This window comes from Mytilus edulis, chromosome 2, assembly GCF_963676685.1.
Source record: "Mytilus edulis chromosome 2, xbMytEdul2.2, whole genome shotgun sequence".
Lineage (NCBI taxonomy): Eukaryota > Metazoa > Mollusca > Bivalvia > Mytilida > Mytilidae > Mytilus > Mytilus edulis.
Genome location: NC_092345.1, coordinates 48014336 through 48033235, shown reverse-complemented (window position 1 = coordinate 48033235; position 18900 = coordinate 48014336).

The following is an 18900-nucleotide window of genomic DNA, read 5'->3' as shown; positions in this document are numbered from 1 at the left end:
ATCATGAAGGAACTTATATTAATTTCGTCAGGGTGACAATTATGGATCAAAGTATGGCATTCGACACGGAGCCTTGGTTCACACCAAACAGCAAGCTATTTAGGGCCCCAAAAATGAAATACATGCATTTTATCCATAATGAATTCATATATATACATGTATTTGTAGCAAAGGATTCTTTTTGGATTGTTGACTTACCTCACAATCTTCCGGTCATTATATTTTGTTTTCTGAGTAGTGTTTTGTTGTCTGATGTTTATCTATAATTCGTCTTCCTTTCTTTGTACAGGAGGTTTTCTGTTTTAGGTTTTTTGATTGCCCCCTTTGACATATTTTCGCCCTACTGGTTCTGTCTTTGGTAAATGTCTATGAATATATTTATAAAAATTGAAATGTTTTTCATATTTATCTCAGTGTATGTAAAGTGCGAAGTCAACCATCAAATACCATTTTCACTGTATACTAGTATGCCATGAATTTCAGATGTAGAATGATAAATAAACAGACGAAAAGTTTATGATTTTGGAATAAAATAATAAATAATATATCAAATGAATTGTTTTAATACACTTGTAATATAAGATAATATAGGTAAGAGATGCAGAAGGGTTTATATCGTACTTACAGCAACCAAATTGTGAAATAATTACTAAAATTAGCAAATATTTAAAAGTATTTTTCACTAACAAAGCGTGCAAGAGATTTAAAAATAGCAGTACACTTCCATTTGCAGAAAAATGTACCTTTTAACGTGAATAATAACGTTTTATAACTTAAAAAAAGGTTTTGTTGTTCAGCTTGTTGATATTGAATCAAATTCCATTATGTTGTTTTTGTGATGCGATTCATGTTCACTGTCGAATAATGATACTAAACTTTCGTTTTCACTGTAGGGCGATTCATTTCTATTGTACATGCGATGCATTCCACAGAAGGATATTAATTAATTTTCATCACATAAAGTCGTAATGTAGCCGACTCGCTAACAACATTTATGAAGTTGATTATTTCGTTTTATCAAAGAGTGAACAAACGCAGTTTTTCCCGACATCATTTATTCTACAATAGACATATTCGCATACGACAGTGAAAATGAACAAACTAGATTCGTACTTTATATACACTGTATCTGCTGATTTAAAAAAAACAATTATTGAGTATTAAATGCGAGTGTATATTTGATTCAAAATGTTGTTACAGTATTACATTTTGTGTTTATAAATCAATTACTAGTCTAAGAGCAACTGTTTACAATTCAATACTATAGATCATACTTGATTGGATGCGAATTAAAGGATGACTGTGCCAAAAACAAATTTGCTGAATGATTTTTTTTCTTTCTAGATTTTACAAAACATGTTTACCCCGTTGCTGTTTTCCGTCTGTCCCAAGTCTTTATGAGTCTTGTGTATTTTTTTTTTATTGTTGGCTTGTTTGTATGTTTTGGAGTTAAGTTTTGTGTCCATTTCGCTGAAATAGTATATACTTTAGGGCGCAGCTGAAGCCAACATGTGTTTGCGGAATTTTCTTGTTTTTACGACGAGTTGTTGTCTCTTTGACACATTCCCCGTTTCTATTCTCAGTCTATTCTTTTTATAATCATGACAGCGAGGCCCCTTATTTCTAATGAGACAAATGTCTTATAAAGACAAAATAGTAAATATATCTATTCAATCTATCCAATCGGCTAATAAGTGGGTTCAACGGAACTACGGACAAACAAAAACTTATCACCTTACTCCGTGCAACAATATTTATAAAAACATCCGACTTAAATTCTATAAAAGCAAGGATTAATCCTCTTAAGCTAGGGTCAAACTGCCGATCAGATCAACTCGATCAAGCCCGATAAAGCCAAAATACGTGATCGGGAGACTGGTCTGACTCAATCGACAAGAATGTTCGGGATAGTCTACCTTGCTCGTCATCGATCTGACTTTCTACCGGAGAGCTTTTGACATGTAAAAAACATTCGAGTAAGGATCGAGAAGCAAGTCACTCGAGAAGAGATCGAGAATTCGTCGAGTAGAGGTCGAATTGATCGGGAAAGGATCGTGTAGAGATCGTGTTTGGTCGGAATACAAAAAATTTACCGATCAGTAGTCGATCATTTCGACCTTTGTTCGACTAATATCCGATCATTCCCAGATTAACTCGACCAATCCCCGATCGCTTCCAGATCACTGCGACTTGTATATATTTTTGTTTTTATCTTATACCAACTCGACCAATACCCGATCCCTTCGCGACCACATTCGACCACTCTTCGATCTCTACTCGGCCATACACGAGAACACATGACTGCAACACGATTATCTAAAGTGTGTGCAGATCTGATTAACTCTCATAACTCTGCTTCCCCAAAACATATATTGGCAACATTATGTTTTAAACTGTACAAAAAATCCTCCATGTACAGTACGTGTCTTTACCTTTGCAAGGAGATGTAACATTTTAAAAGAGAGGCAAAAGACATCAAAGGAACAATCAAACTCAGAGGTCGAAAACAAACCGACACAGTCATAGCGAAAAACGGTAATAAAATTAACGGTATCAATTTTCTTGCACCAGATGCGCATTTCGACAATACATGTCTCTTCAGTGATTCTCGTGGCCAAAATATTTGAAATCTAAAGCTTATATAAAAGATGAAGAGCTATAATCCAAAAAGGTCCAAAAGGTATAGCCAAATCCGTGAAAGGAATCAGAGATTTGCATGAGGGAGATACATTCCTTAATTTATAATAATTTCTATCATTTTGTAACAGCAAATTTACGAGAAGGCATAAACATAGAAAACTAAAACCTTAGCAAAACGTTACACAACAAAACCTGGGATGATTTCAGATGTTCCGGAAGGGAAGACAATCCTGCAATTTCGGCACCAGCGGAATTTTCATATAAAAGTAATTGTGCAATAACATTCAATGTTAGATTGCTGATGACTAAGTTATATATAACTGTATCTGTAGTATCCTTTATCTCTAGTTCTTATAAACCAACTTTGAAAGATAAAAGAGGGACGAAAGATACCAAAGGGGCAGTCAAACTCATAAATCTAAAACAAACTGACAACGCCATGGCCAAAAATAAAAAAGACAAACAGAAAAACAATAGTACACACGACACAACATAGAAAACTAAAGAATAAACAACACGAACCCCACCAAAAACTAGGGGTGATCTCAGGTGCTCCGGAAGGGTAAGCAGATCCTGCTCCACATGTGGCACCCGTCGTGTTGCTTAAGTGATTACAAATCCGGTAAATAGTCAGATACTACAGATATCCAATCGAACTAGAGATAAAGGATACTACAGATACAGTTAAGTCGGCTTCATATCTTGACTTACATCTAGAAATTGACAATGAGGGTCGGTTGAAAACAAAACTTTACGACAAAAGAGATGATTTCAGCTTTCCAATTGTGAACTTTCCATTTCTAAGTAGCAACATTCCAGCAGCACCTGCATACGGGGTATATATCTCCCAATTGATACGATATTCCCGTGCTTGCATTTCCTATCATGATTTTCTTGATAGAGGTTTGCTGCTCACAAGGAAGCTATTAAACCAAGAGTTCCAAATGGTGAAGTTGAAATCATCCCTTCGTAAATTTTACGGACGCCATCACGAGTTGGTTGACCGTTATGGAATAACCGTTTCACAAATGATATCGGATATGTTCCTTACGTCGTAACTACAATCCCCTTCCCTTTCATGAATATGACCTACCGAATTAGACTATTTACCGGATTTGTAATCACTTAAGCAACACGACGGGTGCCACATGTGGAGCAGGATCTGCTTACCCTTCCGGAGCACCTGAGATCACCCCTAGTTTTTGGTGGGGTTCGTGTTGTTTATTCTTTAGTTTTCTATGTTGTGTCGTGTGTACTATTGTTTTTCTGTTTGTCTTTTTTATTTTTGGCCATGGCGTTGTCAGTTTGTTTTAGATTTATGAGTTTGACTGCCCCTTTGGTATCTTTCGTCCCTCTTTTATCTTTCAAAGTTGGTTTATAAGAACATCAAGATTATATTTTACCTGTTTTATGGACTATTTTCTGTTTTGTCTGTCCGTATTTTCTACTCGTCCAGAAATGTTTGTAGCATAAAAAAGAAGATGCGGTACAATTGCCAATGAGACAGCTCTTCACAAAACACCAAAATGACACAGAAATTATAAATAACAATAAGTCACCTTACAGTAATTTTTTTCTATAATCGAACTTTTTAACGTAATTGCACACAAAATGAGACGAAAGACAAATATTTTTTATTTGGTGTGAACTTCTTTCTCACAGTAACGATACAAACTGTTCAGACAGCACACGTTTTGATCATTTGTTTCTAACATTCTTTTGCAAGTTTGCATAAACTTTGACAAACTATACACTCGCTGCAAATGCGTCTACAGTTTGTCGTTCGTCGTTTGTTAGTTCAAACGATGCATTTCTTTCTAACTTTTAACATTAAATCAATTATCTAAACGTGTTCTTGCTTGTCATAACTGAAAACATTGTCTAAAATCACTCAAAAATTTCAATCCCCTCTAACCAAACGATGCATTTGTTTCTACTTCTATATTAACGTTTAACAAACGGCACACAACTTTTACCAATCTTAGGTGAGAAAAAAAAGCACTCTTGATCTCTTGATAGATATATGTAAAGTTGTTAACGGTTTCAGAAAAGGTTTCACTCCAGGGGATTGAAATTCTACTTTTGGTCAAATTTGGGGAAAATATGTGACATATTTGCTCTCTTTTTGCAATATGTTTTGGCAAATACATACAGGTTGTTGCCATACAGCAAAAAGAAAATAAATATCTTTAACCATTCAACTACTAGTACTGGATATCAAATCTATAAAAAGTACTGATTACATACTTCTGCACATATATTTGACAAACAGTACGCTTTATTTGTAAGAAAGCAAGGAAATGGGGATGGTTAAGTTTATTTATATTGCTATCTAACATAAGTACTAATCCAGTGACACATTTCAGTGTGGTGTTATTTCCAAAAAAGAGCAATAAAACTGTCATTACATATCAGTGTCCACTATGAGGAAGTTTTTATAAGATTTGGGTTCCTTTTTGTGGAGTGAGTGCAAGTCTCTCATACTGCCGACACATTGGTCGTCGTGCCAGCCACTGCCTTACCTAGATTTCCCGGCGCCTGTTGCTGTCTACTCAATCTTGTTCGTCTTCTATGCACTCTACAAGCTCCGTCACAGCTATTAACCTGTCTCTCTGAGCTCTTACCACCTTGTCCCATCTTCGCTAGCCAAGTGTTACGACCCTCCTCTTGGAAGTGGATCGTAACCCTTGGCTAGCAAAGATACACCTTGCCCACAAATCCAATTGCTTTATTTCTATGTAGATATTTTAAATGTATGATTTCATTTGGCCGTACCGGCTCAAGCGAGAAAATCAATCTCGTTGAGATGATCAACGATAATTTATAATTACCTGTTTTATGGGCTATTTTCTGTTTTGTCTGTCCGTATTTTCCGTTTGTCCAGAAAAGTTTGTAGCATAAAAAAGAAGATGTGGCACAATTGCCAATGAGACAGCTCTTCACAGAACACTAAATGACACAGAAATTATCAATAACAACTAAAGGTCACCTTACAGTATTTTTTTTTTCCATTCGAACTTTTTGACGTAATTTCACACAAAAGTGAGACGAAAGAAAAATATTGTTTAATTTGGTGCGAATTTCTTTCTAACAGTAACGATACAAACTGTTAGAGCGAGGACAAGTTTTGATCATTTGTTTCTAACATACTTTGGCAAGTTTGCATACACTTTGACAAACTATACACTCGCTGCAAATGCGTCTACAGTTTGTCGTTCGTCGTTTGTTAGTTCAAACGATGCATTTCTTTCTAACTTTTAACATTAAATCAATTATCTAAACGTGTTCTTGCTTGTCATAACTGAAAACATTGTCTAAAATCACTCAAAAATTTCAATCCCCTCTAACCAAACGATGCATTTGTTTCTACTTCTATATTAACGTTTAACAAACTATAACAAACGGCACACAACTTTTACCAATCTTAGGTGAGAGAAAAATGCACTCTTGATAGATATATGTAAAGTTGTTAACGGTTTCAGAAAAGGTATCACTCCAGGGGATTGCAATTCTACTTTTGGTCAAATTTGGGGAAAATATGTGACATATTTGCCCTCTTTTTGCAATATGTTTTGGCAAATATATACGGGTTGTTGCCATACAGCAAAAAGAAAATAAATATCTTTAACCATTCAACTACTAGTACTGGATATCAAATCTATGAAAAGTACTGATTACATACTTCTGCACATATATATTTGACAAACAGTACGCTTTATTTGTAAGAAAGCAAGGAAATGGGGATGGTTAAGTTTATTTATATTGCTATCTAACATAAGTACTAATCCAGTGACACATTTCATTGTGGTGTTATTTCCAAAAAAGAGCAATAAAACTGTCATTACATATCAGTGTCCACTATGAGGAAGTTTTTATAAGATTTGGGTTCCTTTTTGTGGAGTGAGTGCAAGTCTCTCATACTGCCGACACATTGGTCGTCGTGCCAGCCACTGCCTTACCTAGATTTCCCGGCGCCTGTTGCTGTCTACTTAATCTTGTTCGTCTTCTATGCACTCTACAAGCTCCGTCACAGCTATTAACCTGTCTCTCTGAGCTCTTACCACCTTGTCCCATCTTCGCTAGCCAAGTGTTACGACCCTCCTCTTGGAAGTGGATCGTAACCCTTGGCTAGCAAAGATACACCTTGCCCACAAATCCAATTGCTTTATTTCTATGTAGATATTTTAAATGTATGATTTCATTTGGACCTTCTACTGAATATAACCAAATAAACGGAGAATGTGTCCATGGGACACTGATAATGCCCTAGCATATATAACATTATAAAGGGTCATGTTTGGACGTACGTGCGTACGACGGACAATGGTGACACTTTTGAAATGCGCACTTCGACGCGGCCACGGGGGGGGGGGGGGGGGCCGCTGGAATGGGTCCCTTTTTTGATCCGTCAAATATATCAATGGGTGCAATTTTACCGAGGAAATATATCAATAGGTAGTAATTGACCGATTGTGATATATCAATGGGTCATAAATTTCAGTTTGTTGTGCAACGATAAATATATGAATGGGTTATGATTTCGCTGTGAAATATATGTATAGGTAGGGATTTCACAATTATTCAATATATGAATGGGGGTGTTTTTAAAATCCCAGCTGCACACCTGTACCCAAAATCCCATGTGAGACCCCCCCCCCCCCCCCCCCCCCCCCCCCGTGGAAGCGGCGGGGAATGAAATAAAATAAAATGGACGTTTTTATACTAAAAATATGCATACCCGACCAATTCCCAATTATCTCCACGACCCATATACGATCAGGTCGAGATCAGGCTAAGATCGTGAATATTTGATTTGGTTTAGCTAGTCGAGTAAAGATCGTGTAAAGGTCGTAAATTGATCGGAATTATCGAATAAGTATTCATTTTGTTGTCGGGATGGAGTCGTGATGGAGTCATAAAGGAGTCGTGAATGGTCGAGTTAAGGTCGTGAACAATCGGATGGCGGTCGGGTAGAAGTCGTTAACAGGCCCGATGAAGAATTTGGTTGAGCTTGGACAATTGGGACAATCGGGATCATCGAGTTGATCTGATCGGCAATGTGAACCTAGCTTTACCTGATCAGAACTCGATCAAGCCCGATCAAGACAAATTACGTGATCGGGAGACTGGTCTGACTCAATTGACAAGAATGTTCGGGATAGTCTACCTTGCTCGTCATCGATCTGACTTTCTACCCGAGAGTTTTTGACATGTAAAAAACATTCGAGTAAGGATCGAGAAGCAAGTCACTCGAGAAGAGATCGAGAATTCGTCGAGCAGCGGTCGAATTGAACGGGAAAGGATCGTGTAGAGATCGAGTTTCGTCGGAATACAAAAATTTTACCAATCAGTACTCGATCATTTCGACCCTTGCTCGACTAATGTCCGATCATTTCCAGATTAACTCGACCAAACCCCGATCGCTTCCAGATCACTGCGACTTGTATATATTTTTGTTTTTATCTTATACCAACTCGACCAATACCCGATCCCTTCGCGACCACATTCGACCACTCTTCGATCTCTACTCGGCCATACACGAGAACACATGATTGCTACACGTTTCTCTAAAAGTGTGTGCAGATCTGATTAATTCTCATAACTGCTTCCACAAAAATATATTGACACCATTATTTTTAACTGTACAAAAATTCCTCCATGTACAGTACGTGTCTTTACTTTTGCCAAGAGAGGTAACATTTTAAAAAAGAGACAAAAGACACCAAAGGAACAATCAAACTCAGAGGTCGAAAACAAACCGACACAGCCATAGCGAAAAACGGTTACCGACGAGAAGACCAACAGCAGTCCACACAACACAGAAAACTTAGCAACACGTTACCCATGCAACAAAGCCTGGGTTGATCTCAGATGTTCCGGAAGGGAAAAAAATCCTGCAATTTTGGCACTGGCGAGTTTTTCACATATCAAAGTGATTGTGGTGCAATAATATTCATTGTTAGAATGCCGATGACTAAGTAATCTTTCAAAATTGGTTTATAAGAACATCAAGATTATATCTTATCGCATTTTTGTGCATTTTTCCTTTGATCTTTTTTGTGATAATTTTTTATATCATGCTACTCGCTTGAGATGGAAAATTATCGCTAGAAACCAAGGAGGCACTTTGCGTTGCTAACGAAATTGACATGGAATTGACAACGTCGACATAGGTAAACAGATTATCATTGGTCATCTCAACTCAATTGCTTTTCTCGCTTTCGCCGTACCGGCTCAAGCGAGAAAATCAATCTCGTTGAGATGATCAACGATAATTTATAATTACCTGTTTTATGGGCTATTTTCTGTTTTGTCTGTCCGTATTTTCCGTTTGTCCAGAAAAGTTTGTAGCATAAAAAAGAAGATGTGGCACAATTGCCAATGAGACAGCTCTTCACAGAACACTAAATGACACAGAAATTATCAATAACAACTAAAGGTCACCTTACAGTATTTTTTTTCCTTTCGAACTTTTTGACGTAATTTCACATAAAAGTGAGACGAAAGAAAAATATTGTTTAATTTGGTGCGAATTTCTTTCTAACAGTAACGATACAAACTGTTCAGCGAGCACAAGTTTTGATCATTTGTTTCTAACATACTTTGGCAAGTTTGCATACACTTTGACAAACTATACACTCGCTGCAAATGCGTCTACAGTTTGTCGTTTGCTAGTTCAAACGATGCATTTTTTTTCTAACTTTAACATTAAATCAATTATTTGAATGTGTTCTTGCTTGTCATAATTCAAAACATTGTCTTAAATTACTCAAAATTTCAATCCCCTCTAATCAAACGATGCATTTGATTCTACTTCTGTTACGTTTAACAAACTATAACGAACGGCACACAACGTTTACCACACTTTGAAAGAACGTTAGAAAGAAATCCACTCTTGATCTCTTGATAGATATATGTAAAGTTGTAAACTGTTTTAGAAAAGGTATCACTCCAGGGGATTGAAATTCTACTTTGAGTCAAATTTTTGGGAAATATGTGACATCTTTGCCCTCTTTTTGCTATATTTTTTGGCAAATACATACAGGTTCTGTTGCCATACAGCAAAAAGAAAATAAATATCTTTAACCACTCAACTACTGGATATCAAATCTATGAAAAATACTGATTTCATAATTATGCACATATATTTGACAAACAGTACGCTTGTATTTGTAAGAAAGCAAGAAAATGGGGATGTTAAAGTTTATGTTTATTGTTATCTAACATAAGTACTAATCCAGTGATAAATCTCATTTTGTGGTGTCATTTCCAAAAAAGAGCAACAAAACTACCATTTCATATCAGTGTCCACTATGAGGAAGTTTTGATAAGCATTGGGTTCCTCTTCATTGAGTTAGTGCAAGTCTCTCAAACTGACCACACAATGGTCGTCGTCTCAGCAACTGCTTCACGTAGATTTCTCGACGCCTGTTGATATCCACACCATCTTTTTCGTCTTCTATGTACTCTACAAGCTCCATCGCAGCTATTAACCTGTCTCTCTGAGCTTTTACCACCTTGCCCACAAATTCAACTGCTTTAGTTCTATGTAGATATTTTAAATGTATGATTTTATTCGGCGGACCTTCTACTGAATATAACCAAATAAACGGAGAATGTGTCCATGGGACACCAATGATGCCCCAGCTAGCATATATAACATTATAAAGGGTCATGTTAGGACGTACGTGCGTACGGCCGGACAAGGGTAACACTTAATGATCACTTCGAAGCGACAGGGAATAAAAAAATTTGGACGTTTGTATACTAAAAATATGTATACCCGACCAATTCCCGATTATCCCTACGACCCTTATACAATCAGGTCGATCTTGTCTGGTCGACATCAGGCTGAGAACGAGAATAGTTGATTTGGTCTAGCTAGTCGAGTAAAGATCGTGTAAAGATCGTGTAAAGATCGTGAATTGATCGGAATTTTCATATAACTATTCATTTTGCTGTCGGGATGAAGTCGTGATGGAGTCATTAAGGATTCGTGAATGGTCGAGTTAAAGTCGTGAACAATCCGGTAGCAGTCGTGCAGAAGTCGTTAATAGACCCGATCAAGAATTTAGTTGAGCTTGGTCGTGGAAATTTTGACAATCGGGATCATCGAGTTGATCTGATCGGCAGTGTGAACCTAGCTTTACTGATAGAAAAAGTCTTGAAAAAGTCATATTAGAACATTTTAAGTAGTAACATTTGGTAGTCTCTAGATTTAAAAAAAAAAATTTTACGGCAAAATCAGATCGGTCACGACTTTATTATAAACTGATATAATAATGAACATTTTTATTTTGTATCTAATGATTGATTGTTATTGAATCAATGCTACTGAATATAAATAGGTCGATCACGATTCCTTGAATGCAGACCCCCGATAACACTGATTATTTAATTAAAAGAAAACAAACGATTTTCTACTCTTCCTGTATATAAAGTTGCTAAATCGAAGTAAAATAGAAACATGCAACAGTAATGACGACTTCAGTATATATATGTTACAGTAAATAGGTGAAATTAGGAATTACACGTAATTACTAAACATTTCAGTAAATACCTGTAATCACTAGTCAATTTAGTAATTACATGTATTTACTAGTTGTTTCAGTTATTACAGGTATTTACTGATTTTTTTGGTCATTTTTACAGCTATTTACTAACTTGATATTTTTGTTTGAAAATTAAAGACACAATTCAAGATATCAAATAAGAAAGTAAGGGGTAGGGATTTTTAGGGCTTACTTAAGGATCAATGATTATAAGGCACATTAAAAGTGCATACTCTTCAGTGTTTGTGAATTGAAACTGGAAAATGGTTGTTTTTTAAGTTTTGAAACTCCCTAAAATCATTTTGAGCATACAAGACAATGATATCAATCCAAAATTGAGAAAAAAAAATTTGAGAAATTTATAGGCAACTTAGCCAGCTATTTTTTAAGATAGACATTAAATTATGGCAAACTTGGTTAAATGATATTGATAATTCTTAAAATCTCATAATTTTGTTATATTAAAATCTCCATCAGGCATACTCTGCATATCAACTTGGCCAATAACACGAGTTAAATTCCTTTTACAAAATAGGTTTAACTACAATTTCTTTTGTCAGACATTTGCGATGAAGCTGACATTCTTCACAAACAAATTTATACAAATTGATGGCGTGAAGAGTCACATTTTCATATTTCCATGTTTTTATGAGTTCTTCAAGACCTCCAAACTTAAGCTTATATACCTCCAACTAAATTTTATCATCGTTTCTTCCTGTTTAAGAATGATCTGTTTGTGGATTGAAAAAGTCAACTAAATGGTCCATCCCTTTTGTTTTACTTTCAATGTTGACATTCTTTTCCTTTTCGTCGAGCCTGCGTTTTTTTTTTGTCGCAAAAGCGAGACATGGCGAACCAAACCTAATGATTCCGTCGCCAGCGGCGTCCACAAATATTTGCTCTGGTTATATTTTTTAAATTTTGATAAGTTTCTCAAATCATCCTGGATTTCTACCAAACTTGAACAGAAGCTTCAGTTGTTTATGATCAAAAGATAAGTTTCAAGAAGTAAATTTTATAAAAATAAAATCAAGTTTTTCTGTATTTTACTTGTTTCTTATGATGGTCAAATGACCTGTATACTTTTTGGTGAAAATGAAATTAAAACTTTTTGAGTTACGGCACTTTGTAAGTAAAACAGGGGGGTGTTTTTTTCACATGTCGCACTGTATCTCAAAAACGATTTTGATTATTGCTTAAAAATTTACACACTTCTTAGTTATATTAATCTTAAGATCTGTATACTTTTTGGTGATGATTCAAAATTTCATTTTTGAGTTATTGAGTATTTTGTAAAAAAGGGGGAGTTTTTTTTATATGTCGCGCCATATCTCAAAAATGATTTATGGTTATTGCTTAAAACTTAACACACTTCTTTTTTATATCAATCTTAAGATCTGTATACTTTTTGGTGATGATTCAAAATTTTATTTTTGAGTTATTGAGTATTTTGTTAAAATGGAGGAGGGTTTTTTTTTTACATGTCGCGCCGTATCTCAAAAACAATTTAATATGATTATTGATTAAAACTTTACACACTTCTTTGTTATATTAATCTAAAGATCTGTATACTTTTTGATTTTAATTCAAAATTTGATTTTAGTGATATTTAGTTTTTTGTAAAAAAAAAAAGAAAGAGGGGGGGGTCACATGTCCCGCCGTATCTCAAAAACAGTACTTGGTGATTGCTTAAAATTTTCCTAAAACTATATATGATTATCGCATTAAACTTCCATACCAGACGTAAGGCGTATCATGCGCTCATGGCGCAGCTGTTTATTTGAAATTTTAATAACTTTCTCAAAATATCCTGGATTTCTACCAAAATTGGACAGAAGCTTGTTTATGATTATAAGATAATATCTAGAAATAAAGTTTGTAAAAAAAAACTATACTTTTTCGTATATTACTTATTTAAACGGACTATTTTTTTCCAGTTAACATAACATACACTCTGCAGTTAAAGTTTAGATTTCATAAACCATCCTGAATTTTTAACAAATTTTGATAGAAGATTCTTACAGAACTAGTCAAAAGATATAGTATCTAGAGGAAAATTATAAATATTTTTTTTTCTATTTTTGTTGGGCTTGCGACTCACATCAAAAGTAGGCGAGACACTGGATTCTGCAAAACCCTTAAAATTTTGATAGCTGAATACTCACTGATTTTCTAATTAGTATTACCATAACTTTTGATCAGTTGACCATATCACAACATTGTTTTAACAGTTAGTAAATAGGTGTAAAAATTCATTTTCAAATCAGTAATTACTGGTAATTACTGTGCAGTTTTAGGAATTACTTGTATTTACTAAGTGCATTGGGAATTACATGTAATTCCTAAATTTTAGTAATTACATGTAATTACTAATTTCACCTATTTACTGTAACATATACACTAAAGAGATTTATCCTGTTGAACTAACTTTAGATAATGCAAATTCTAACAATGAACACTGCCTGGATCTTGATAAAAAGCTTTATACCAAAATTTATGATAAAAGAAATGTTATTTTCATTTCCTATTGTAAATTATCATTTAGATGGTGACGTTTCCATTGTCACCATGTAACAACGTATTAGATTTTAGCGAACGAAATCATTTATTACTGAAAAATTATTACACAGGGTTTTCGATATTACAAACTAGTCAACACATTTACTAAATTTTATCATGAGTACAAGGACATAGTTCACAAATATAATGCAACACGCAGACATCTTATGCGTCTGAAGGTATTTCACATCCAATTTTTGTTGACTGTTTGTCTCTACTTTATTTGCTAACCATGACGCTGACTGTCGTTATTGGAATTATGGTTTTTGTTTGCCTCTTCGATATAATTTTTTGCCATATATATTTCTTTTATATTTTGTTCATTTATGTCGTTGGCATTAGTCTCTGTCTCACATCAAAAATCATGTTTGAGGTATAACATCTTTGCCGCCAGTTTATTGTTTTCTGTTTAATATTAAATTAATATTAAAATCCATTTTGTTATGCCCCATCTACGATAGTAGAGGGCATTATGTTTTCTGGTCTGTGCGTCCGTGCGTCGTACCGTCCGTGCGTCGTACCGTCCGTTCGTCCGTCCGTTCGTTCGTTCGTCTGTCCCGCTTCAGGTTAAAGTTTTTGGTCGAGGTAGTTTTTGATGAAGTTGAAGTCCAATCAACCTGAAACTTATTATACATGTTCCTTAAGCTGGGATCACACATTCACGATTTTTACTGCCGTCCTTGACATAACCATTCCCGATTAAAATTTATTAAAAGTCTGATCAAGATCCTATGAATCGTGGATCGAAATTTAAACTTTAATTAAAATTTGTAAAAAAAAATATTTAATCACGACAACAATCAGATATTGTTCAGGAAGCGTCGATATTCAACCGTTTCCAAGCGAATTTATCCCGATAATCCCGTTCTAAATCCGCTTCTAATCCGATTTGTATCTTTCGCTAGGTAAAATTCGACTGAGTCTGTCACGACTGCGTCCCGATTCTACCGAATGTAATCCGACAGAGAACAGATACTGACAAGACAGTGAACCGACGCTGACGGAAGTTATCCGTTCGAAAACTGTCGGCATACTCGAGATGATCAGGTACTGTCGGAACGTAATCCTATCACGGTCCGCTCTATCGCATTGCAAACGGCTTTGTCTGGTCTCAGTCGTATTGTATTCTGTAATTGTCGGGATTCTGACGTGGGTATCAATGACGAATTTAAAATTAATAACGGGGCTGTTTCGGAAAGGTTTCGGCAAAAACGGTTAGCAATCGACATGATCTGGATGCAATCTGGACTCAATCGGCAGTAAAACAGCAATGGCAAATATCTCCAGATCATTCCCGTTCCACAGGACACCGTCCCGAATACACAGAACATTGTTAGAAATTCTATCCGATACAGCAGAATCTGTCACGACATAGTCACGATTGTAATCCGACTAGACAAAATCGGCTGAGTTTCCCCGAATGTTACGGGACGCACCTAACTGTCGGGGTGCTTTGCCGAACTATTCGGACCCTTCCCGACCAGTAGGAATCTGTTACGAACTAAAACGACTGCGTTCAGACAATAATAGGACATTCCAGATAATTGAGGGTACTAATCCGACTTTTTCACTTTTCGTGTCGTATCGCTTAACATCTGATCTCAAACGGGAGCAATAATCGGCAATGTGTGAACCCCGCATTATGCCCTCGTCACACTGTCACGATTTTTATATACGATGGACACCCGAATGCGAAAATTGTAAGTTCGTACGAAGTTGGTCCCGATCTCGTTACAATACCAAAAAGTGACCGAAGTAAGTACGATGAATAACGAAGTCTATACGATGGTGCCGAAATTATATACGATAGCAAAAGATGGACATACGAAGGTTAACCGAAGACGGGTATTTAAGCTTCATATCTCAGCCGAAGCCTACACGATGGATCACGAAGGCTACACGATGGATTACGATGATGGCGCGATGGCCATACGATGTCTAAAAGACTTCGTGTACAGCTTACGATGCATTTAAATTATATGCCGAAGGCATCACGCGTTTTAAATTGTTTGATCAATATTGAATATATATTATATTGTACATTTAATTTCTGGTTTAATCATCAGACGGAAGACCGTGGGCTTGAAGGGTACAACTTGACTCTGAGTCTCTGCATATAATGCCACCAAAATCAGGGAGAGGGAGAGGAAGAGGAAGAGGGAGGGGTATGAGTCTAGCAGGAAAGTACAAGATCAAAAGAAAAATAGATATATAGAAGTGGAAAGTTCGGAATCGGATACCCATAGCACAGAGAAAAAGAGACAAAGAACATAGTCTGAATAATCACCCATAATTATGCCCATGTTTACTGATCTATCTTAAAGGTAAGGTAATGGGTTCGTTGATCCTTTTATTCAAAAAGAGCTCTTTCCAGGAGAATATCATAATAATATAGACAAAAGGAAGGATGTGGGGGAAGCAACAAATGCGGCAAAATATGACATATAGAAATCAAAATGGTTATGGAGTAAACATTCGTGTGATAACAACTCAGACGATACATAAAAAATCAGAATAATGAAGAAAAAGTTGGTTTCCCTATATACGTGTACTTGCAGTGTTGGTGTACGAGGCGCGTTTATGATTTTCATTATGTTACTTGATATGAAAAATTGACAAAAAATAACATTTTACTTGTAAAAGTAAATCCTGAGCCTGTAATAGCTGTTCTTCTTGTTCCATTTGAGTTAATAGAAACAACGCTGTCGCCTTTCTTGTTCTCATAGAATCATATGATATGAGCTTTATGTTTTGTGAACGTCTTCTTTAACTGTCGTATTAGACTGACCAGTGCATATCGCGCATGGCACTTTAAATGTATTTTAGCGCGAAAATTAACTTACATTTAGCTGGATTTATTGCCGTCGTAGTTCCATCTTGTCGCCTTCGTACTTTTATTCGATGGCAACATGACGGGATTCCAAGGTCTTCACGAAGTCGTGTTGCCATCGTAAGACCTTCGGGTAGCTTCGTGATTCATTCGGGTAGACATCGTAATGTCAAAACTGCCCGATGGAAACGATGGAAACACGAATGCAATACGATGTTCAAAGATGCATTCCCGGTGACATTACGATGGTGAGGATGGTGATACGAGCTCAATACGAACCCTCAACACCGGACGCACCTTCGGGGATTTTTTAACATGTTTAAAAATCTAGAACCCTTCCCGAAGTTGTCCCCGAAGGCTAGAAAAAGTGACCGATGGTTCTACGATGGTTAAAGATGGCACTACGAATAGCCCGATCTGGATACGATCAGTCCCGATTTTGAAAATTTTCATAATCGTGTTGCCATCGGCGTAAAAATCGGGACAGTGTGACGCGGGCATTATGATATGATCTTTTTAATTTCAATGCAAAATTAGAGTTTTGACCCCGATTTCACGGTCCAATGAACCTAGGAAATGATTGTGGGAGTGGGGCATCCGTGTACTGGGGACACATTCTTGTTACATCTTGTGATCAATTTATTTGGCAATCGCCAAGGTTTAAGAACAACAGTTGTTCGACCTGTTAGTCAAATGCGTTTTGTCAAAATATGCTTTTTCACTCTTTTGTTTTGGTCTTTTGGAAAATGTTGTTTGTGCTGTATTTAGACCCTTCTACAACGAAATTTGTTTTACATGCACACGTATAAAAATTGCGGTTTTTATCCAACGTAATCATAGGGTTGAACGTTGTTTTCAATTTAGACTTGTTTATATTTATTTTGTTTGGGCTTGTATTATATTTTCCCTCTGGTTAATATAATCCGTTCATCCTATATGTTGACTCTTTTAAATTCTAGTCTATCCTAAATTGAGGTAAATTAAATGACCTTCCAAATACTTTTCGATCCCTTACATTACTGAAGAGACATTATTTGTCGAAATCCGGATATGATGTAAAATATTTAGCACCTCATATTGTGGTTTACCATCATTGACGCAAGTTTATTGTTTTCTGTTTAATATTAAATTAATACTGAATCCATTTTGTTACATCTTGTGATCAATTTATTTGACAATCGCCAATGGTCTTTGTCAAAATATACTTTTTCACTTTGTTGATCTTTTGGAAAAAGTTGTTTGTGCTGTATTTAGACCCCTCTACAACGAAATTTGTTACATGCACACGTATAAAAATTGCGGTTTTTATCCAGCGCAATCATAGGTTTGAACGTTGTTTTCAATTTAGACTTATATATAATATATAAGTTTTTTTTACGTGTGCTTGCTAAACCTTGGAAGGGGTCTGAATACAGCACAAACAACATTTTCCAAAAGACAAAAAAAAAGTGAAAAAGTGCATTTTAACAAAAACGCATTTGACTTGCAGGTCGAACAACGGATGTTCTTAACAACCATTAGGTTGACCCTCGGGTGCTCCAGAGAGGTTATAGCAGATCCTGCTCCACATGCAACAAAATAATTTGATAAGCTATTATATCTATTGGGAAAGCAGTACACAGTAGAGGATTATTAATCGACTCTTTTCTAACCCTAAGTTACCATCAAATTAGTTACCCATCGGTCATTTAAATTTCTTACCCTGAAACTTGATTCAGTGTAAAATTTGAAATTAAACTTATTGTGAATTATAGATATCATGAACTAGAATTATAGAGGTTCTGAAATATTTCCAAGAACTCTATAAATACTATATGTTTTGCTGTACCGGTGCATCATAAATACCTGTGTGAGTTCGAATTTTGCTTACTTTGAACTAGATCGATTTGCGAATTTGGAATTCATATGCTTCTTTTTGTAACTTTATAGGGTTGTAAAAGCGTTGACCGTGCGCACATTTTTAGTATGAAGCGCATACAAAATGTACTTCGGTCAACGCTTTTACACCCCAATAAATTTACAAAAAGCAGCATTCAATTCTTAAATGCATGCTGTTTATTTGTTATTTGTAATCCTGCTTTCTGATTCTTATCAATTCTAATCATCTTATCTGCAAATGAAAAGAGTTGGTTACATTGATTACAGTATCTCGTATCTCGTACATGAAGTTAACACACATTCAGAGGAATATTTGTACATTATAATCTGAATACTTGAAAATAGGATTGCTTTCCTACAACAGTATTGACGATGCCCTAGATATGTGTTGGTAATAATGTTGCGACTAAGGCTCTTAATTTGTGAATTTGCTGATCCAAG